The 23,239-nt window shown below is 34.1% G+C and overlaps 1 protein-coding gene across 1 annotated transcript in view; it reads left to right on the top strand.

The window, feature by feature from the left end:
* The window catches only part of VPS13B (vacuolar protein sorting 13 homolog B), a 714,607-nt gene that overhangs the window by 131,010 nt on the left and 560,358 nt on the right, over positions 1-23,239 (top strand). The gene's annotated exons all lie outside the window — the stretch shown is intronic.

The raw sequence follows: 23,239 nt of genomic DNA, 5'->3' as shown, positions 1-23,239 counted from the left end.
ACCTGGAGTCTGCACAATCCTTCCCCATGTGGGAAGGCCTCCCTCCCCTCCACACCCCCACTATTATTAGGGTTTTCTGGACCCAAGGGTAGGTAGGATGATGACATGTCCAGCTCGAAGCAGCTAGAGGAGCTTGAGACCTTCGCCCATTGTCCTTTACAAGATTACAAAGGGTCTTAATATCTGAGAGGGAGGGATAGTTATTTTTCACGAACCATGGGTATGGACTTGGGGGGGGATTGCTGGGGGAGGTAGATGCTGGGGGAGGGGAGTAAAGGGGAGAAAATTGGAACTATTGTAAAAATATAATCAATAAAATACAAAAAAAATAATTCGATTAGAACAAACAATAAAAGTTACGGGTTATACTGGGTACCTAGGGAATATGAATTTGTAGCTTGAACATGAATCAGTAAGTACATTGTTGAAAAAAAGCTAACATGATATTGGATAGATTCCAAAAAAGATTCACTAGGAAGAACGAAGAAACTCTTCTTAATTTTATTTTTTACTTGTCAAAATTTTGAGCAGTACTGCTGATCACACATTAGAAAATATTTTTTAAAGTATTTGAAGAGAAAGGAAAATGAACATTTAAAAATGGGATGAATGTTAGTTTTTTAAAAACCAGAAATAGGCTTTAATGACTATTCTCTAGAGAATAGTCATTGAAGCTTACTCTGTTACACTGAAAACAAAACTTATACAGTTGACCCTGAACAACAGAGGTTTGAACTGCACGGGTCCATTTATACATGGAATTAAAAAAAATAAATATACAGTCATCCCTCCATATCTCCGTCATGGGGATAAAAGAAAACAATATTTTTAATCTGTGGTTTGAAATTCATGGATTTTGGTATCTGGGTGGGTTGTGGGGGGAGGTTCCTGGAATCAATCCTGCATGGATACTAAGGGACTACTGTAGTAAAGGTTTTGGGGAGTTAAACATTATATGGATATTTTTGACTGCATGAAGGTTGGTACCCCTAACCTCCTTCATTGTCCAAGGGTCAGCTGTATACATCCAAATGACTGTTGCTCTTCTAAGTAATTATTTTGGCCAATACTTTCCAATCCATAGACACTGCTCTATTCACAGATTTTAAAAACTTTAAAATTGTTTTTGTAGCCAGTTTAGCAGACACATGAGGAAACTGATACCTTCCTTTTAAATCTACACTCTCTTTTCCTTTAAAGATTGTCAGGGGAAGAAAGAAAATGTAATTTTGAATATGTATCCAGAGCATGCCTTCTATTAGAATATAAAGATTTGTACAGATCCTGTGTCACTCACCTTATCCACTATTCTTTTACTCTCAATGGTAATTATTTCTTTCAAATGTTCAGATTTACCCCTCAAATGATCAAGATTTGTCATCACTGGGACAGCTCAGAAGAATGACTTATAGGCCATAAATGTAGTTGAAAATTAGGAGTAGCAAAAATGTTTTGATGTTGAATGTTGAAATAGTTAGCTAATGACTGTGTTGAAGGGCAATTGTTGGCTGTTTCCTAATTCACTATAGCATAGTTAAGACCTTATGGTTTAAATTCTCCTATGCAACTCCCTTCTTTTCCTTACCATTTACTAGTTGTGGGATCTTAGACATGTTGCTTAGATTCTTTAAGTTTAAGTTTCTTCATTGTAAAATGTGGATAATAATATTTTTTTTCATGGGTTGTGATAAATTGCCTCCATCACAGTGCCTGACCTGATAATTGGTGACTATTGTTATTAATTATAATTGACAGCAATAATAAAATATGTCTTGAGTTATTTCATGATTTTTATGAAAGTAACAGGGCTTTCTGATTCTGTAAAGGAAAGAAATGAGCTAAACTAGAAGGAATTTAGTTGAATGGAGAGAAATATCAGTGGGATTATTAAATCCCTATAACTAGAGAGTGGAGCAGGATGACAGTTATTCGTTGAATGGCATTGTATTATTTGTTTGTTTTCTAATACCATTTGTGTACAGAGAGCATTGTGTGTTTTTCTTGTGATACCTAGCAATGTATTTATCATAGGATATTTATTATTTAACCATCTCCATTTCCTTTGAATGGATTTTTACTTTATTTTTTAAAAAAATTTTTTTAAGATTTTTAAAATTTATTTTTAGAGAGAGGAAAAGGGAGGGAGAAAGAGAAGGAAACATTGATGCATGAAAGTAACATTGATTGGTTGCCTGTTGCACCCGCCTTAAGCTGGACCAGGTCTCAGCCAAGGTATGTGCTCTGACTGGGAATCGAACTGGTTACCTGTTGCTTTGCGGGAGGATGCCCAACCAATTGAGCTATGCAGGCCAGGGTCTGCAGTACATAGTTTTTAATGTCTACTCTAAAGATGGACCTTATATAATTATTAAGTGTTCATTATTGAAATATCACTGTTGGAACTGGAGATGATTTTAAGTAGTATGTTGAAAACTTTTGTTATAAATTTATAAAAGTTTTTATTTTATTGTGTATTAGGAAAAATAGATCCCACGTGTTATACCCATGATTTCAGATGTTGCTTAAGATAATAGTGAAATAAAGATTTCTTTGGAAATAAATTTATAAAAAAACTTTAAAGAAAAAACATTAACAATAGAATAAGCTAATTATTTACTTAGTTCTATGCACCAGACACTCTTAGAAGTCATTGTTATCTATTGAGTCATGTAACCCTCACAACAATGTTGAGAGAAAGGAATACTATTATTATTCCCATTGAACACATGAGAAACTGAAGCACAGAGAGTAACAATCTTGCACTTGGTTATAGATCTAGCAAGTGGCAGAGCTGTAACATCAACCCATGTGCTCTGACATTATCCAAGGTCTTAGCCACTGTGAGATACTGCTGCTTTTTTATTAAGTAAATAATAACAAATATTGCAAGGATAGGGTAGCAATAATAACATTGGTACACAAATACATGATGTTTGTGGAAACTGCTCTTGATAATAAAATATTTCTAATCTATAATGATTAGGAATTCCACATAATGTGCATTATGGCATTAAGTAGAGATGCATTAAAATATCTATCAAGATTATTCTAAGCATTAATGAAGACATAATTTTATCATGTCTTTAATGTAATGAAATAATGCTTTGTTTAATAATCACCATTTGGTGAGGTGTAGCAACAGTTTCCCCCCCCCACTTCTGCACCTGTTTCTATGAAAAGGAAATGTTTGTAGTTTATAACTAGAGAAAGTTGGTTTTTAGGTCATTCACAACTGTACTCCAAACTGTTTGATATTTTAGTTTCAGGATTTAGCTTTCTAACAAAAGTTATGTGACATCAGCAGCTAGGTGCAATGAAAGCTCTCTCAGGAATACTCTTAATAGAAAAGAAGACTTTGGGTCTGTGAGGTTGTGTGGGCTTGAATGTGATTTTTATTTGATATATGAGCTGTGACATAACTATTGCATGACTGAGATGTACTTGTAAGTGCCGTACTATGCAGATGGGTTTTTTTTTTCTGAAACAAAGCCAGAAACAAATCTTGAATGTGTTCATTTAGTGGGGAAAAAATACTTCATAGAAACATATGGAAACATTTCTACGTTTTTTTCATTAAATGAGCCTTTTACTTTCTAAGCATTTTTATGATTGTTCAAGTTAATATGTCATTTGCCTCATATTTTCCAAGTTTAGTGAGACATGGAAGTCTTATAGAACTGGGATGTTTTGAAACAACCAGATCACTTTTAGGAATGCACCTTTTAGAGTTAGATTAGATGACTGTTAAAAAGCTAAGATCGAAACATGGATATATTTTTCTTTAAATTATTAATCATAAGGCTATCCATCTCTAGTTATTTTAACATGATGTGATTTGGTGAGGAGACATATAGAGCAGTAATTCTTTACTCATTTTCAAATGGAAAAGGCAGAGGACAACATTAAAGTAAATCATAAAAGAAAAAATACTACAAATATAAATGACTGCTTTTAATTTTCCATATTCCTTTCTAACTCATTGACCTTTTACATAGTTTTACATGATTTGATTTATTATGTATATACCATTTTATGTTAACACTTTTTTTTAATAACATTACATTAATGTTTTTTCCTTTTGGTGTCATATACTTTTGTCTTTCCCATTGTAAAAAGCGTACAATGGACATTTCCTTAGATTCTAAGTCCTTCCCAGCCTCTCATTTTATCTTCCTTCTTTCCTTCATAGAGAAATGACAGAATGATATACATGTTGCCTTCCCACTTTGCTTTGATGCTGAATCCAGTGTATATTTTGTAGTTTTTATCTTCTTTGACTACATATTCAACACTCATAGAACTCTGTTATTGATTTATGGACTCTTCTTTGTCGTTTATCCTTTACCTTGAAGGAGTACTTGGAGTTGTCTCTTTCTCCTACGTGGTTTTAGCTTCGGCCAAAACACTGACAACTACTTCATTTAATTCTGTAGTTTAGAACTTTTTCCTGAAACTGATAAATTCATTTGTATGTGCCAAGGTATGTAAAATTCACTATATTTGAAATGAAACATGACTCTCTTTCACAATAGCTAATAGTATCACGATTCACTCATTGTCTTACACAAAACACCTAGGAGTCATCATATTGTCACTTCTTTCTCTTAAATCTTCCTGACTTCTGGCCTGTGCTTTGTGTTACCACATTTTTATTTCCATCTGGGATTTTGTCAGCCCTTTCTTGTTCTCCAATTCTTTTTCTCCATTGCAGTCTCAGTGATCTTATAAAGTGGAATTCTGATTATGTCCTTAGTGGTTTCCCATTTGTCTTCAAGATAAAATTGAAAATTCTCTTCATGTCATAACAAGATTATTTCATGATCTCTCAGACTTATTTTTGGAAACTTCCTTCAAGCTTCTTCCTTTATCTGTGTTGACCTATCAAGTTCCCAGACACACATACTCTGTCATGCCTCCTTGTTGTTGTGCATAATAGTGCATCTGCATGGAGCACCTTTCTTACCCTCATAACCATTTCCTCCTCTTGTCTGCTTTACGACTTCTTTTCCTTTAAGACAACTGAAACTTCATATCCTTCAGTTTGAGTTGGGTGTACTTGTTTTATATTCCCAGAGTACGCTTCCAGACATATAGTATATACCTCAAAAATGTTTTAAAATTGAATTATTAAATATTATCCCACTGAGTTAATTTTTGGGAATTCATTAACATTTGGAATTTAGGTGATCGATAAAGCATTTTACATCTTCATGCTAATATTTAAAAAAATTATTTTCCTGCGAAAATAAGAAATATTGACTCAAAGGTAGAAACATTTTTTTATGAGTCTTGGAATCATCCTTTGGTAATGTTTCTTAATATCAATCTTGCTCAAAATGTATGTCACAGGATAGTTACAGTGATTATCAGAAATCAAGACTGTTGGTACTGGTAACATGTTCTCTGTATAAAGAAATTTTATTATCCTTTCAAAAAATTGACCCTGGTATATGTATTAACTTTTGCATTTAATAAACGTATGGGGTTGCTATTGTATGCCATTCACTGTGCCAGGCACTGGGAACACAAATATAGTAAGACTTTTCTTGGTTAATTGCCAAATATGTTTTCTGAGAGCTTTGAGCAGTAACATACATAACATAATTCATACACATTTATTCTACTAATTGGAGCTGTCTGTTAAATGTGAAGACAAATCAATGTTTAATTTAACCAGTTCATGCCATAAGTTTAACACATTTTGTTATTTATACTTGAGAGTGGCTTCATTACTTGAAAAAAAACTGCCTTTTTCCTTATTAGTATTGCATTTTTGCTTTTATCCCTCATATTAGAGGAAGGTTGTTTCAATTAGGATCAGATTTTAAGAAGTAATACAACTGAAGTGTTTTTTGTTGGAAAATATAATTAATGGATTGCTGAATGAAATTATTTTTTTAACAAGCTGAACTACTAGTATTTATAATATAGTTTATCTTTGTTTTTTTACTTAAACAATTGTTCAAGTATGTTTCATATTTTCATATTAAAATATAAGCAGATGGTTATAATATTTCTTTGTATATGATACAGACATAAGAACTCTTTGTACTGTTGGCGGTACTGTTACACAGTTTCTTACTATAGTAAGTAAATATATTACCTCAACCCTTAATCAGCCTGCCATTGCCACTGATGACCCAATGCTTAAGTTGTAACATTATGCTGCTGACCCAGACTCTGGGGGCTTATTTTATTTTATTTTTTGATGCATTGCTGTAGGCAATTTTAAGGGTGTGGAACCAAGCCATTTTCTCCCTTGGACTCATTTCCACTTTTATTTCCTATGGGAATCTTAGCCTTCCTTTAAAATATTAAGATTTTTAAATTGTTCACATATTATTTCATTACTGAGTGGAGGAGTAATGCTGATTGCCCATTTTAACTTACTGAATTAAAAAATTAGCATGGCATAACTATAGGTGTCAAACAGTCCTCAAAAGTAAAATTTTCTAATGTATAAAATGGCTTTCTGGTAAACACTTTATTCTTGTGTATATGTGTTTCATGGTTTAGTTTTATTTTATTCTTATGTGCTAAGAATGTTAGGCCTGATTTTTGTCCCAGGAGGGTTTTGAGAACTGACAGGTTATATGAAGTTGAAAAGAAATTTTATGAGTTGTAAAAACCAGTGCTTCATTTTTACTTGGTAAATAATATGTTATTTGTAAGGAAGAATCCTAAAAGTTCAAAATGAATAGGCCTCTGAATTGCTTAGCAGCTTTCAATTTTAACATTAATAATTGCCTCTTGAAAACAAAACTACATTTTTTCACTAAGAAGAATAAAATTATTTTTAGACTATAAGAATGTTTTGGGGCTTGTATATGCTGACAATTTTAACTTAACCTTACAGATAAAACTTTGTAAAAATCATATACTTTAAAAAATGTAAAAAGAAATTACTCTTATTTTAGTGGTTTCTTTTTTTTTTGTCAATAAATTTATATAACATCTTAAACTAAGTGCATTATAAGGCACTGGAGTTATTAATATGAGGCAGGCACAGATCATAGGGAATAGACATATAATCGCATGATTAAAGTATGGTAGGTACTGCTGGATGTTCCAAGATAGCCATGAAAACAGACAAACAAAACAAAACAAAACAAAACAAGTTGATTTATTGTAATGGCTTCATGGAGGAGGTAACATTTGAATGAAGAATTAAATGTAAAAAAAGTAAGGTTCTACTAAGCTCCAGGTGGTTAGGAGTTTGGGGGAGTGAGTATAGGTGTGCCTGTGTTTCTGTGTGTGACTGTTAGTGGGGAGGATGCTGATAGCTTCTCCATCAGATGCTTAGTATTATATGAATGCTTGATGCACTGTTAAAAATAACTATTTTAATTTGTAGGCATAAGGAGTGATTTTTGAAATGGAAACAGTGTTGGTAGGGTTCTTCTGGAAGCAGATGTTGAGATTGAGATGGAGTTAGGATTGCCAACTATTACTGGGGCATAACACCTGTAAAAAACGAGTGGGGGCAGGATTGGTTAAGAGCAGTCATCATATTCTGAAGCTGACTTGACAAAGTCCCTGCCAACCCAACAGGGACCTTTGGAACAAAGGTTGTTCAAGGAGTTCTGCACTGGGTGAAAATGACGAGGCCCCTCTACAACCATTACTCGGGTGTTGATTTGTGGGCTTCCCTGAGAGAAGTAGTTTTTTGACAAGAAAGCTGAGGCAAACTCTAAAGAAACTAACAGCTAGAGGCTGGCAGCTAAGTACATTCCTTGCAGCTGGGCAATGTGACCTTTGTTGAAGGGTAATGTACAGGGTCTATCTATATGTTTGCCACAGAAATCAGGGTGGGGTAGACCTTGGGATGATACTGATCATTCATTTAGCTTTTTAGCCAGTCAGTAAATATCACTGGACACTTACTATGAGCTAGGAATAGTGTTGGACATGGATGTTGTGAGCAAAGCAGTATGTCCCTATTCTCATGTAGGTCAAAGATCTGGAGAAAGAATGTTCCAAACCAAAGAAACACTGTTATAGGCAATGGCTTGGCAAAAAGAGAAGAAAAAAAGGCCACTTTGGCTGCAGAGTTCTGAAGAAGAAAGAGAGGACAAGAGAGGAACGGAAATGAAGTCAGAGAGTTTGGCTGCAGCCACTAGGGCCTTGCAAGGCACAATAAGGACTTTGGCATATTTAATAGTCATAATGCAAATATGTCTTGACTTTTGACTTACTGATATATACTATGTAGACACTTGGAGAATTCTTTTACATTGCTGGCAATGTTAGAACATCTGCAGAAAAGATACACATCAATTTCATTATCAATTTATTTTTTAACCCATTTCACATAGTTCCATAGTAATTCATTAAAACAATTATTTTGTTTAAAAATAACTTAATTTTCATTACTCAGCCATATTAATTTCAGTTTTTAGTTTACTGTACAGAATGTTTTTGTTTGTTTGCCTATTCTTAGCTCTGAAAAAAGCAAGTAAACGTCTTTGTGGGAATTTTATTTAGGCATTTGAAACTCCTCATGAGAAAGCATTGTGAGCCTTTAAATTTTAACTAGTCCCTTACTGGATCCATACTGCTCTCTGGTGTAGGGCAAGACAAAATTTAAAGATCCCAGGTTTCTTGCATATAACAGGGACCTGCATGTTGCTGGCTTCTGGAGCTGCTGTTATTTTTCTTGGGATCAGAAGTTTGCCCTCCTTCCATAGAACTTTTTAGGGCTATCTCCATCTCAATATTGCCTTTACTAGTTGAGAATTATTTTAGTTGCCTGTGACTCTTATTTAAGACTAGTATTATTTATTGAAAATTAAGTTCCAGTTCTGAAAAATATCTTCTCATTGCTAAAGTTTGAACCTTGGGCTCACTTTCTATTAACTGTGTGACATAACAAGTTTTTAAGACTCAGTTTCCTTCTCTGTAGAATGGAGAAGACCAGTAGTACTTGCTTTATAGGCCTACAGTGAGAAGAAAGTGAAATAATATAAAATGCCTGGCATACCATGACTGTTTTTATTGTTATTTTAATGCGATTATTACTTTATTGGGGATGTATGGTAGTACAGATGCAGTTTGGATATTCACCTAAAAACTACCTTTTGGCTTCAGCTCTGGCCTCAGCCTTTGAAAAATTGAATAGCAGAATAGTGACTTTAGTGTCATTTCTGGCATCCTTAAATGTGTGTGTAAAAATATTTAACATCATATCTAATAGCCTAATAGCATCAGTTTAATAAATGAGGCACATTACTAGATTTATTATTAAGGTCTCAGTTTTCACTTTTAGTTACAGGTAAGCATTCTTGATGGAACTTAGAACGAGCATTTCCTTATTGTTTTTATGTATTGAAATTGTGTCAGTGAGTTGAAATATAAATGTTTATTATTAAAAGAGTAAAATACTACACGTGCTTATGGTTATAAAAGCTGTTAATTTTATCTACACAAGTAATTAAAGGTTCAATGACTTGGTAAAGAGATTGATAGTTAATGTAAAGATTAACAGAAGGTCTTCATAATTTTCTCATACTCAACATTTCAATAAATATAAAAGGCAATAGAGAGGACTTCCAGCCAAGATGGAGGTGTAGGTAGACATGACTCGCCACCCTCCACAACGATAAGAAAAAATACAATTACCTCAAAACTAAAAACAGCCAGAACTACCAGAAAATTGAACTGCACGGAAGTTCAACAAAGATATAAAGAAGCAATGCTCATGCAGACAGGTAGGGGCCAAGAAAAGGTAGAGAGAATAGAGTGTGGTGGCAGTATCATTGGTGTTGGAGGAGGCAGCAGTAGCAGTAAGGCAGTGGCTGTGGCCAGCCGGTGGAAAGCACAGTCACACATTTTAAAAGCCAGGAGGGAGTGATCCCAGTCCCAGACCAGGCCAGGCAGCTTACGGATCCAGTGCTGAGGAAAATAAAGCCTTATTGCTTCTGACTGTGAAAACAGTGGGGGTTGGGATGGAGGAAGAAACTGCTGGTCTCTCAGTAGAGTCCGCTTGTTTAAAGGTACCCTATGGTCCTAGAACTTTTGCAGACCCACCCACTCTGGGAACCACAACCAGGGCAACAGCTAGAGGGCTGCTGGTCCCATATAGGAAGTGGGAGAAGTGCCTGGAAAAGGGGTGAGTGCTGAGCAAGCAGCATTGTTCCCTCTCAGATCCGTACCCGGCACACACGCCACTACGTGGTGAAATGGGTCCCCTTGTACTGATGAATATCTAAAGCTCCACCCCTTACAACATAACACAGGAGGCAATCAAATTGAGGAGGCAGAGAAATATGGCTCAAAAGAGGGAGCAGATAAAGGTTCCAGTGAGAGAACTAAGCAATGAGGAGATAGCCAACCTAACAGATGCAGAATTCAAAACTCTGATGATAAGGATGCTCACAGACTTGAGAGACAAGGTTAAGTATGACAAATGCATAAGGAAAGAAATGAAGGCTCTGCTAATTGAAATAAAGGAAAATCCACGCGAAACCAATGGTGAAGGGAAGGAAGTTGGGATTCAAATCAGTGATTTGGAACATAAGGAAGAGATAAACGTGCCAACATCCGAATCATAGGGGTCTCAGAAAAAGAAGAGGAAGGGCAAGAAATCGAAAACTGATGTGAAAAAATATGAAGGAAAACTCCCCATGTTTGGTGAAGGAAATAGACATACAAGTCCAGGAAGCACAGAGAGTCCCAAGCAAGCTAGACCCAAAAAGGACCACACCAAGACACATCATAATTAAAATGCCAAAGGTTAAAGAGAGAATCTTAAAAGCAGCGAGAGAAAAGCAGAGACTTACCTACAAAGGAGTGCCTATAAGACTCAGCTGATTTCTCAAAAGAAACTTTGCAGGCAAGAAGGGACTGGCAAGAAGTATTCAAAGTGATGAAAAGCAAGGACCTACGACCAAGATTATATGAAATGTTAAAGGGACTTACTTAAGAAAAAGAAGATCAAAACTTAACATTAAAATGACAACAAACTGAGAACTATTAACAGAATCTAAAAAATAAAAACAAAAACAAACTAAGCAAACAACCAGAATAGGAACAGAATCATAGGTATGGTGATCATTTGGAGGGTTATCAGCTGGGAAGGGTAAGGAGGTGAATTGGAGAAATGGTGCAGGGATTAAGAAGCATAATTGGTAGGTACAAAATAGACGAGGGGATGTTAAGAATAGTATAGTAAATGGAGAAGCTGAAGAATATACAAGCACGACCCATGGACATCAACTAAGGGTGGGACTGCTGGATGGAAGGAGGGTACTGAGCGGAGGGGAGAGGAGGGGAAAATAAAATTAGGACAATGTAACAGCATAATCAATAAAATATAATTTAAGACAACAGGTTGAACTATATCTTCATTTTTTTGGTAGAATCTATAGAATTCTTTGATGTACTAGCATCAATAAAACTTGAAAAGTGTTTTCTAGTTATTTAAGTTAATTTTAGCAACAAGTATCTCAAGATAAGGTTTTATTTGGGAATTTTTTACATTATAAGGTTGGATTAAAGGCAGAAATCAATATTTGAGAACGGATAACTCAGAGTGATGTTCAGTAATACCTGAGAAAGTAATTCTTGATTCAGATATAAAAATGGAAAAATATAAAGAGTATGCAAAGAAGAAAATATTAGAGAACAATGAGATATCTAGAACACATCCTATTTAGCCAGTCAAAATTATAGACTTGCAAGAATGCTTGACAACCATTTCTGTGTAGATTTTAAATTATTTATTATTATAGAAGGAAATCTTAATAACTTGGTGGAAACATCAACACTGTTAGGCAAAAAATGTCTCACTTCCTCCACATCTAGTTCAGTCGTAACTGAGCATTTAGTTATGGTACATGTGTAGACTAGAGACTACAGCAGAACCTAGCATCTGACAGCAGGTGAGAAATTGTGCACTCTCCTGTCAAATTAAAAGTCAGCTCTTAAGATCCTTCATAAAAATTTATAATGATAATTTTTATTAGAATCTATATTTACTATTCCAGAAATTTATTCTATTATAGTGTTATTTGGCCACTGCTGAGTGGTATACTATGTTTTAATAATACAGGAAAGTAATAAAATTTTAATTTTTTTTCTTAGAAGTGCCTGACATATCTGTCAGTACCCGAAGTATACAGAATGTTGGGTAATTTTAGAAGAAAGGATTTTAAACATCAAAATTTTGCATTTTCATCTCAAAAATTTTCAGAGGCTAGTTTCTATTTTAATTAATAATTCAGTAAATTGCATGATATTTTAGAATTTGAATGATTTCTTAAAAGTTTCAACATGTACAGTCAGAACTATTGTCAAATATTTTTTTCTTAACTAAGTAATGTAGTGTATTTAGTTCACATTAAAAAAAACCTGAAGTACCTACCAACATGATTTATATACAAAAATGCTACCATGAAAACATTTTCTATGCATTATGTCATTTTTCCTCTTAAGTCAAAGCATACAATATTTACTCTCAGTTCTTTTGTGAGCTAAAGTTATTAAAACCACTTAACTGTGAAATAGAGGGTGATACATTAACAAAACCAAATTTTGCTCTTTTGAGTTTGTTACAGTAAAACACTATGGTAACCACTTACTGATTCCATTACCAATAGATGAATCAGAATAGTGTTTACTATAGGTGTGGGATGGAGATCTTCAAGTTTAAAAGCAGTTGTGTAGTATCCAAATAAACAATACTGGCCACATTTTAACAATACAATAACTGGTTTAATGAACCATGGTCTAATATGGTATGTATCCCACTCATGGTAAATGACAATGGCATTAACTGGCTGATCCTTCAAAGCACTATTTTTCATCTACTGTCATTGGCCAAATGTGTCATGGAGGCCTTATCTGAGATCTGGGTAATAGTTCTCATGGGTTTTGCTTTAATCACAAGTAGTGTGTTGTTCATTTGTTGATAGCAATTCAATGGAATTTATAATATTCTTAGTGACATTTAAGTGTGAAATTGTAATAATTTTGCCATGTTTGCTGAAGCAGAGAGCAGATGAAATTAGAAGGGTTCGTATCCTGCTACAGTCAGCGCTGGTCATCATGACCTATTATTACCTTCACCCTTTAAGTAGCCCATATTGCTAAAAGCAGGCAAGTGAAGAATGGAGAAAAAAAGACGTCATTTCTTAAGTGATGTGTAGACTATCCTGGAAACTCTTTAACATTTCATAATGCTGTGTCAACTGTCTTAGACATAGAGCAGTAATAAAACAAACAAACAAACAAAAAAACTCCAGTTCTATAGCCATACTTGAACTTTTGGAGTAAATGAAATACCTGACCAGATCTTCCCCCTACCCCCCACCCCCTCACATATGTTTAGTGGTTGCTTTTCTAGATACTTTTTGGATTACTTGTTAAGAAAGTAGAGGATTGTAACTCAACATTCTATCACCATTATCTTTCAGTATGCTGCAAATGCAAGGGTAACTAGCAACTGAGGCCTTTTGTGAAAGTGGTGAGGGCAAATGACCAGGATAAATAGGTTTATGTAGAAAATAGGAAAACAGGTCATGAAAATGTATAGCCAGTGAAAAATGAGAACTAAGTTAATAAATACTTAATAAAAGTTATGATTAAAACAGAAAAAGTGTCATGTATATCTTTGGACAGATAGGCTACACTGTTGGGATATGGAATTAACTTAGGAAGTATTTCTGTTAGCTGGCTACAATATGCAGTTTTGAGTGATTATTGTTTTTACTTAGTAATGGTGAAACCCCTTACAAACCTGTTAATGGTCCTCATTTCTTCAGCTTCATCTCATCTTACCCTCACTACTGTCCCCAATAGGTTTCACTCCCCCTGAGCTTCTGTAATAGCTCCTCTGGGCAGTTCTCACTCTCCTCGAGTTCCTGGCTCATGCGTTTCCACTGTCGGAGCACCGCAGTTCATTCTACCCTCACTTTTTCTGGGTTACTTCTCCTTGTTATCTTTTAGTCTCATTTCTCTAGATCAGGCTAGAGGCCTCTTTCCTGTAATTTAAAAGCACCCTGTACCTTTCCTATCATAGTACTGATTATATTTCATTGTAATTCCTTATTTAATTATTTTTCTCTCTATGTGAGTTTAAGATAGTTTTTATGGGAAAAGACAATGTCTTTGGTGAGTAAGCACAAAATAAATGTTTTGAATTAATGCATTCTGGTTCCAGTATTTACCTGTTTTTAAATTTAGGAAATATATATTAAATATTTAAATACTACCTCTTGGTGTCCAGTCTGGTGAGGTGGGGGAGAACAGGTGGCCCTTAGGCAAGGATAAGTGAAAAGATGATTCTGGTGTTTGAGTTTTGAAGGGTGTGTGAATCTGGACCGGGTAGCTGGTAAAAACAAATTAAATTTTGGTAGGAATTTTTTCTCCTGTGTATTCTGGCACTATTTAGTAGAATAAAAAAGAAGGTGAAGGATGTTAGACTATAATAAAATTTATATTGGAAAAAATGAAAATTTCATAAGTAATTTTATATGAAAAAATCTAAAAGTCTGAAATATATAGGTGATTCATATTACTACTGAAGTTTATTGGCCCATTTTTACTTCACTTCCTTGTAAAATGAAAAAGTTAAAATAATTTTAAGCTCTAAGAAATTAACAGTATTGAAAAACAAATAGCATTATATACAATATATAGTATACTTTTGGTGGAATTTTGCTGTTCTATAATTTATTTAGTCTTGTGAATGGTAACAGCATGTTTTAGATATATTTGTCCTATGGGAAAAATTATCTTTAGGATAAAAAATGTTAGTTGGAGGGAGCTACTCAAATTCCTGTTCTCAGGCCCATTCTATTTTGTAGGTAGGGCCCTTGCATCTGATTGAATAAGCATCCAGCTGATCTTGATACTAGTGATTGACCCTTACTCTCCTGACTCTTTAGTGGCAGGACTGACATATTCTGTTTAAATCTGAAGTTCTTTTGAATAGTTAGATCCATTTTGTTATTAATTTTGAATACCTTTAAGTATATTGGATGAGGTGTTACTTATGTGACTTAGGTTACATATATGGATTGATAAAATAATCAAATTACTTTATACTTATCTTGTAGGTACTCAACTTTGCATAATAAATTGTGTTGTTATAACTGGTTTTGTTTATTGTAGTCTGGAAAAAAATGGATAATATTACTGTAAATGTCTGAAATTTTCAACAGCCTGAATAATAATAATAATAATAATAATAATAATAATAATAATAATAATAATAATTACCTTTATAGTATACAGCTTACTTTGGTAGAGCTGGCATTTGCCAGTTCCATATCCTGATAGTAAGTATGTCTTAATAATCTCTGTAGTAAACTGTCAATTTCAGTTTAAAAGAATAGTAATTTAAAAATGTTGTAATGTAGTAGTATAACTCCCTGACTTTGTAAGAGAGTAACTTTCTTTTTGATCTTGTTTTTTATTATGGATTGCTTATAAAAGACACAAAGCTTAAGCATTTGCTTTTTACCTTTAAATTTCTTAGGTTTAAAGGTAATACATGTTTATTTTAACATATAAAGTAATTTATGGCTATATAAAGAAATATTTTTTAAAGGTTAATTTACTTTCTATTTTTCGTTTTCCTTCCTCACTTTCTCTGTGCTTATTACAAAAACAGATATATTTGTAGGTTTGCATTAAGTATGTTCATGTATTTCAGTGAGGTAGTATGCATATTGTCCTGGCTGGTTTGGCTCAGTGGATTGAGCGTCGGCCTGCGAGCTAAGTGTCGCTGGTTCGATCTTCCAGTCAGGGCACATCAGAGAAGGAAAACTCTGACTCCAAAAAACCTCCGCTGCCTTGCGGCATACCTCTTCAGGGGAAAGGCTAAGGGAGTAAACCCCGACAGAAAATCCGGAGCCGGAGTCCCTAAGGCGGTTTGACGTTGTAGTCAACACCGGCAACTCCTGCGGCGCACCTGAAGCCAAGCTGTATTGACTCCGTCTTTCCCTTGGATCCTTCAGCTGCGAAGAGAGGGGGGGTCTGCTGCATGGGCAACAGCAGACCCTCCATATCACCCTGCCCAGGCTCTGTAGCTTCAGCTTCACTGGAGAGGACACTCCAGCGTCATCGCAAGATGTCGATTCAACACGGGAGGAGACAGATACCGTGTCACTCCCGAGTCGGACTGCACAGCCATTCTCGGCGTTGCAGATAGACTCTTAAGAAGCTACACCATCGTCTCTTGAGACGGACGGCTGCCGATACGATACGATAGTATGCATATTCTAGAACCTGCTCTTTTCACATAGTTACTATGTACGGTTATTGCTCCAGCATAATGGTACAAATTAACTTATTTTTTATAGCTGCATACTTTATAGTATAGCAGCACTATTATTTATTTAGTCATTTTTCTCTTGATGGACATGTATGATGTTTCTCCCTTTTTGCCACTACTGTTAGTGGTGCAACATGTACCTTTGCTTATAAATCTCTACTTTTTTTTTTGTTTTTTCATTAAGATGGATCTAAAATATGGGATTGTAGGTCAAGGAGAATGTTGTTTCAGCTTAATGAATTTCCTTTGTAAGATATATACCATTTTATATACCATTTTATTGCAAAATAGATTGTAGATTCTGACATTAAGTAGAAAACACAAAATGAAGTAAAAATCATCCATAAATCTACCACTAAAACATAATCAATGTGATCAATCAAATCATAACTATCCAGTTGGTGTATTCTTGTTATTTACTTTCCAATTCATTGTATCAATTGTGTTATAAGTAGCTAAAGTTTATATTTTTACCCCTTGAGGAAGATTTTATAGAATAATTTCTAGTTCTTACTTCGTAGGTATCCTTTCCTTTAAGGCCTTGAAGTAATATTTTTTAAAGGAAGGACTTTTTAAAAAGGATTTTATTTATTTACTTATATATAGGGGGAGGGAGGGAGAAAAACATCAATATGGGAGAGAAAGATCCATTGGTTGCCACTCACATGCCCCCAGCTGGTGACCAGGCCCGAAACCCAGGCATGTGCTCTGACTGGGAATTGAATTAGTGATCGTTTAGTGTACAGGCCAGCACTCAATCCACTGAACCACACCAGCCAGGGCTAAGTAAGTTTTAAATATAAATTTGCCCTTGTTTTTTCCTACTATTTTGCTTAGAGAGAAAAGCTGAAAACTTCCAATAAAATTTGTAATACAATCTAGAAAGTACAATATTAAAAGAGAAAGAAAAAATAACTCTGAATCAGCACTGAGACAGCTTGAGTCTGGATGTGGCTTCTACTTGATTAGTCATGGATTTTGGTTAATAGACCTCTAAGAACCTCTTTTTCCTCTACTGTTTCCCAGTGTGGAAAATAATGACTTAGTATTTTGAGAGAGCTGTTTATTTGCAGTTGAAGCAAAAGGAACAACTATATTAAATGGTCTATTAATACATGGTTTTATCCTATGTCTTAGAACCAGAAATAATTTCAAACTTTTTCAGGCTCAAATCAAGGAGTTTCTTTATGCCCCACTTACAAGTCAATTCTGATTACCACTATAGCCACTTCTTGTTATTTCTGTTACAGTAGGTTAGTTTTGCCTGTTATTGAAGTTCATATAAATGGAATCAAATATACTCTTTTGTATCTTGTTTCTTTCTCTGAACAGCATTTATGTGATTCATTGGTGGTGGTGTGTGAATATATAGTATTGAATTATGCAAGATGCTATGCTATTTAATATTAGTAATATATTAAATAGGTAGGATAGATTGATAGATTCTAAATAAGAAGGAAATTGCAGACCAGTATGTATAGCGCTGCACCACCTTTATATTTACAAGAAGGATGTGTATATTCATGTTATGTGTATATGTTATTGATGATGGACAGATAGGTAGGTCAGGTAGGAGGTGTATCGTTAGTTTTGTGTGGAAAAGTTTTATACATATAAAGAAAGTACCAGTTGTTACTTTTTTGGAAAAGTGCGGGGCATGGATGATGAGATAGAGACTGGAATATGTTAGGCCAATTTCTTTATAAACTTAAGAAAAGCCATTTAATTATGGGGAGTTTTGCCTTTTATATCTTTTATTTTCTTCTGAAATTTTTAAATGGGGGGGGCAAATATCCGCCTTCTAAACAAATAAAAATTTTAAATATTTTCCTTTTTCCCATGTTTGTCTGTATTTTCTACTAGTTTCCTAAAATACTTTTTAATTGTTTGAGGAAATTAAGCATTTCATTCAGTTGTTAGCATTTTAAGAATTGCTCTTAACCTCACATAAACAAGAGTTTTTCATTTGTGTTGTCTGTACATGTGTGTAGATAATGGGCTGTTTCTGATTTCTAATTCATTTCCTTTAATAAGACTTTCAAGTTCTATTAATTATTTACCAAGTATAGTACTTTTAAGTAAATGAGATATGATTTAAGTGCATGACAAGCTTTTTAATATTTAGTAGTGAATATTTTAAACACTTACAGATTAATTATTTTTGGTGACTGAGGCAAACTTCAGTGTTTATATTTGGATGTTTAAAAATATAAACAAAATTAGCCTTGGCTGCTGTGGCTCAGTGGATTGAGCATCAGCCTGCGAGCCAAGTGTCACTGGTTCGATTCCCAGTCAGGTCACATGACTAGGTTGCACGTCAGGTCCCCAGTTGGGGGCGCGAGTGAGAGGTAACCACACAGTGATGTTTCTCTCCCTATCTTCCTCCTTTCCCCTCTCTCTAAAAATAAATAAACAAACAAATGAATAAGTTAAAAAAAAAAGAAACCAGGTTCCTTCTTTAAAAAATAAAAACAAAAACAAAATTAGTGTTAGTTTGGGATATAGATTTAATTCCTAAGGAGTCAGTGAAATCAACTTGAAAAAATCAAATGTTTATCTTACCTTGCTATACCTTAGTTACTATAGTTTATGATCAAAGCCATGCATATTAATATCATTAGTAAATAACAAAATAATTACAAAAGTAAAATATTAAATCATTAACAGATTGCTGCAAAAACATAAAATATTTTTCCATGCTACTGTGGTACCCAACCTCCAAAAGTGGCCATGAACCATGCTTTCTAGCATTTATATTCTTCTATAAGCCCATCCCCTTGAGTTTAGGCTAGCCCTGTGATGACTCACTTTTGACCAATATATTGTGGTGAAGGTGATACTGCATGACTTCTGATGCTAGGTTATAAGAAGTTTTACAGCTTCTGCCTGAGTCACTTAGAATACTTGCTCTGGGTGAAGCCACCCACCATGCTCTGAGACTCTCATCTTGTGAGGAAGTGCACCCTAGCCACATAGAGAAGGAAGGAAGGAAGCGGGGGAGGGGTGAGAGAGAGACAGAGAGAGAGAGAGAGAGAGAGAGAGAGAGAGAGAGAGAAAGAGAAAGAGAGAGAGAAAGAAAGAGAGAGACCTATCTGACCCCCCACTGTTCCGGTCATCTAGGCTGAGGTATCTGACATGTGAATGATGAAACCATCTGGATCTTTAGCTCAGTTAACACATCAGATGATTCCAGGCAGCCCCAGTCATCATCTGAATGCAGCTGCAGGAGAGATACCCAGGCAAGAATTACCCAGATGAGTTTAGAAAATGCACAGAGCTGTGAGAGATATAAATAGATTGTTGTTTTAAGCCACTAAGTTTTGGAGTAGTTCCATAGCAATAAATAACTGGAACGGATACTGTTAACTAAAATTTGCTTTAAATGTATTTTATTGTGGCCATTAAGGGCCAAGGTATTTTACTCATCCTCACCCTTTGACATTTTTCTCAATGACTGTATTTTGGGACAAAAGGTACTGATGTAAATTTTTTAGCTAGAATTACCAAAAAAGAATAATTCTGAGGTTTAGAACCAAAACTCAGCCATATCCAACCTGGAGCATTTAAGTCTACTAGGAAGCGTTAAAGAACAATGAATCACACCTCAGGGACCCATCAGTAATACGGGTATCCAGGTTGAATTCCAAGTATTTTCTATTTGCAGTTACGTGAAAGAATAAAATAAAACATAAAGCAACTTACTTTAAAGGAATCTAATTAATTATAAACCTTTTCTCCTTTATCTTTTCCTATTCAGGTCATATTTTTGTTGCTCAATTAGAGGAATACTTAATAAAGTTAGGCTTCACGTAGAAGGGTGGATTTGTATTAGACTAATATAATTTTTAAGTACCTTTATACCTTCCAGACCCAAGAATACATGAATCGCCTGATGTCAGACACTGCTAGTGTTTCCTGATTACTAACTCTTTGACCTCAAGTTCACCGAAGATTAGTATATTAGGCATAATGCATTCAAGCTCATTTTCTAAGTTATCTTTCATGCTTTGTCAACTGCCAGCTGGACTTGGAGCATTTTGGGGGAAATGTGGTTAAAGTAGTCATAATTATCAACTGCCTGAAGTGCTTACCTGTTATTTTAAAGAAAATTAATAAGGTCACATTTAATTGGTTTGGGAGCTTTCATACAATTGCAAAACAATCATGTCTTATATTTTCATTTATTTATCTTCCTATCCATTTGTAGATTAATGTAATTTCTTATCATATAATATTTGAGAACTAAATAATTGTTGACAGTCCAATATTTATATATCATGTAACTTTTGTTAAATGTTGTGATACATGCTTTTGGACATACTTACTTTTTGGCAAGTTCATCTTAAATGCATATGAGTTGAAAAGTAGAATTATAAATATAATAAAATATAATGTAGAACTATTAAATGTTTTAAGGTGTACTAATTATGATTTGTAAATATTATAGCCAAGGTATACGTGCAACAACTTCCAAAAACCAAAGATGAATTTGAAAACCTTTTCACATTTTATACTTAACTGATTTCTATATTTTTGCTTTTATTTAAACTAAAAAACAAATTCCAATTTTCTCCAGTCATTCTAAAAAAATACTTAATAAGTAGGCACTTATTTAAAAATGACACAATTTACCAGTTATTTGGTAAGACTAGTATAATCATAAATTTCCCATCCATGCTTTTTCCAAAAATACTAACCCATATTGTTCCCTGGACCTGTTGTAGGGATGACTAATCCAACTGCTGAGGTCTCCCTTTATGTGTTTGATGGAACACTTGGCTTGCTGGACTGCAGCTGTGTGTTTATGTGCAGTGCACACCTGCAGGGGCCTGACAAATAGCTGTAGTATGCAGAGGATACAAAATTACCCTGGCAGTGCTGCAAATAAGGAAGTTTCTGTTTTGAAGTCCATATGTGTGTGTGCCTGAGATGCCAGCTGGTGTATTTATGTTGCATGCACAGATGTAAAACTACCAACTGATTTTATACCAAATAAAGTTTAATCTTTTTATACGTACTTTGGGTCAAAGTTATGAAGTGGTATCTAAGAATGTTCTCACGACTTAAGTCTTTAAAATAAAAGGTGCTGTTAAAAATATGAACTCATGATACAACTAGAAAAGAGGATAGTGACTTGGATGGTATTTCTTAACTATGGTCTTTGTGTGGAAGAATGTTATTATTGCTCTGTTATTGTCTAAATAAAGGCTTGATTTATTATAATCATTAATGGTATACATCCTCTTTTGTGCCTAGGATTAGTCAGGTTTGTGCTTAATCCAATTCATGAATACTGAAATGCGAAAACCAGATTTATATAGTTACTTAACTTGAAGGCTTTGCCTTTCTATTTTTTCAGTATACTTAATTTTAACAAGTTGAAATAATATTTTTACCAATGTGTTTAAATTTGTTCTGAAAGAAATACCAGTGTTTATTGGATAGCATTTTCCAGGACTGTGGAAATTTAAACACCATCACCAACAAAAAAAATAGCAAAAATGCCATTTATTCAAAAGAACTTTTGTAAAAAGCAGTTTTTTGTGTCATGTCCCCTCTAACCAAATAAGAAATTCCATTGTAATGTGTTCATCCTAAACAAGAATAGTGATTTGATAATTGGAAAATTAATCTTTAAATTAACACTTGCAAATTAATCTTTCTATTCCTGTTACTTAGCTGCAGACTTATTTTAGAATTAGAATTTTTTTTTTATAGTGTTTGAAATATTGGGTTGGCCAAAAAGTTTGTTTGGTTTTTCTGTAAAAAGGCTCTAGTAGTGTTTAGTTGTCTTTAACTTCATTTGAAACAACTTTGTTAGATTGTATTGTGACAGCTGTCATATCAGTGTGCATTAAAAAAAAAAAACATAAAAATGGTGAATTTTTGTGCAGCCATTTTAATGTTGAAGATGGACGAAAATAAGTTACATTTTTGGCATATTAGGCTTTATTATTTCAAGAAAGGTAAAAACACAACTGAAATACCCCCCAGAAATTGTGCAGTGTATAGAGAAGGTGATGTGACTGATTGAACATATCAGAAGTGATTTGCAAAGTTTCGTGCTGGAGATTTCTCATGGGTAATGCTCCACGGTCGGGTTGACAGCGATCAAATTGAGACAATAACTGAGAATGATCAGCATTATACCATGTGGGAGATAGCTGACATACTCAAAATTTCCAGATCAATAAAGTTATTGGTGAAAATGAAAAATGTGTCATTCATTTTATGGAAAAAAACCAAACTTTTAGGCCAACTCAATAGTAGTAATTTTTTCCTAAGAACTATCATAGTTTACCAGCTAATGAAAATTTTAATACGTAGTTTCTAGTATTAATGGGCATGTTTGAACGGAACTGTTTTCAACACTATTGACTTTTATACTACGTTTGAAATATGTGTACATATGAAAAATTTTTAGACATTGCACAAGAAGTCGTTATCTGAATGTTTATATTTAGCGTTACCTATAATATTTAAAAGGGTCTTATTTATTGTATTCAGTCTGCACTGCTTTATAATTATTTGCAAGTGGAGAGGAGTTCAAGGCTTATACAAAATCATATTAATTTTAATTAAAACTTTAATGATGCTATAAAATTATTCCATCCAATTTGCACTTGAAACACGATAAATATATGTTTCACTTATGTACATCTAAATATATTAATTGATTCTTTTTCTGGTGTTGATATAAGTTTGTTCTGACTTTGTATTTGTAGATATCATAGTTTATTATTTGATTATACCTGCGCTAATGTTTTATTTCCTTTACTAATTATTCATTGTTATTGATAACATCAAACTTGTAAATATTTAAAATAATGCCCTAGTTTTGTTAAGTAACACCTTAACAGGTATGCTTTGTTTTTTCTTTAACAGCAAGCATTATTTCCTCATAAAAGGATGTGCATTTGCTTTTATTTCTGGCTTAATTTTTTTAAAGTATATTTTATTGAT

This window comes from Furipterus horrens, unplaced genomic scaffold (assembly GCF_987537825.1).
Source record: "Furipterus horrens unplaced genomic scaffold, mFurHor1.1.pri manual_scaffold_7, whole genome shotgun sequence".
Taxonomy (NCBI): Eukaryota; Metazoa; Chordata; class Mammalia; order Chiroptera; family Furipteridae; genus Furipterus; species Furipterus horrens.
The sequence above is the reverse complement of the archived record's forward strand: the minus strand, read 5'-3'. Positions and strand labels throughout refer to the sequence as shown.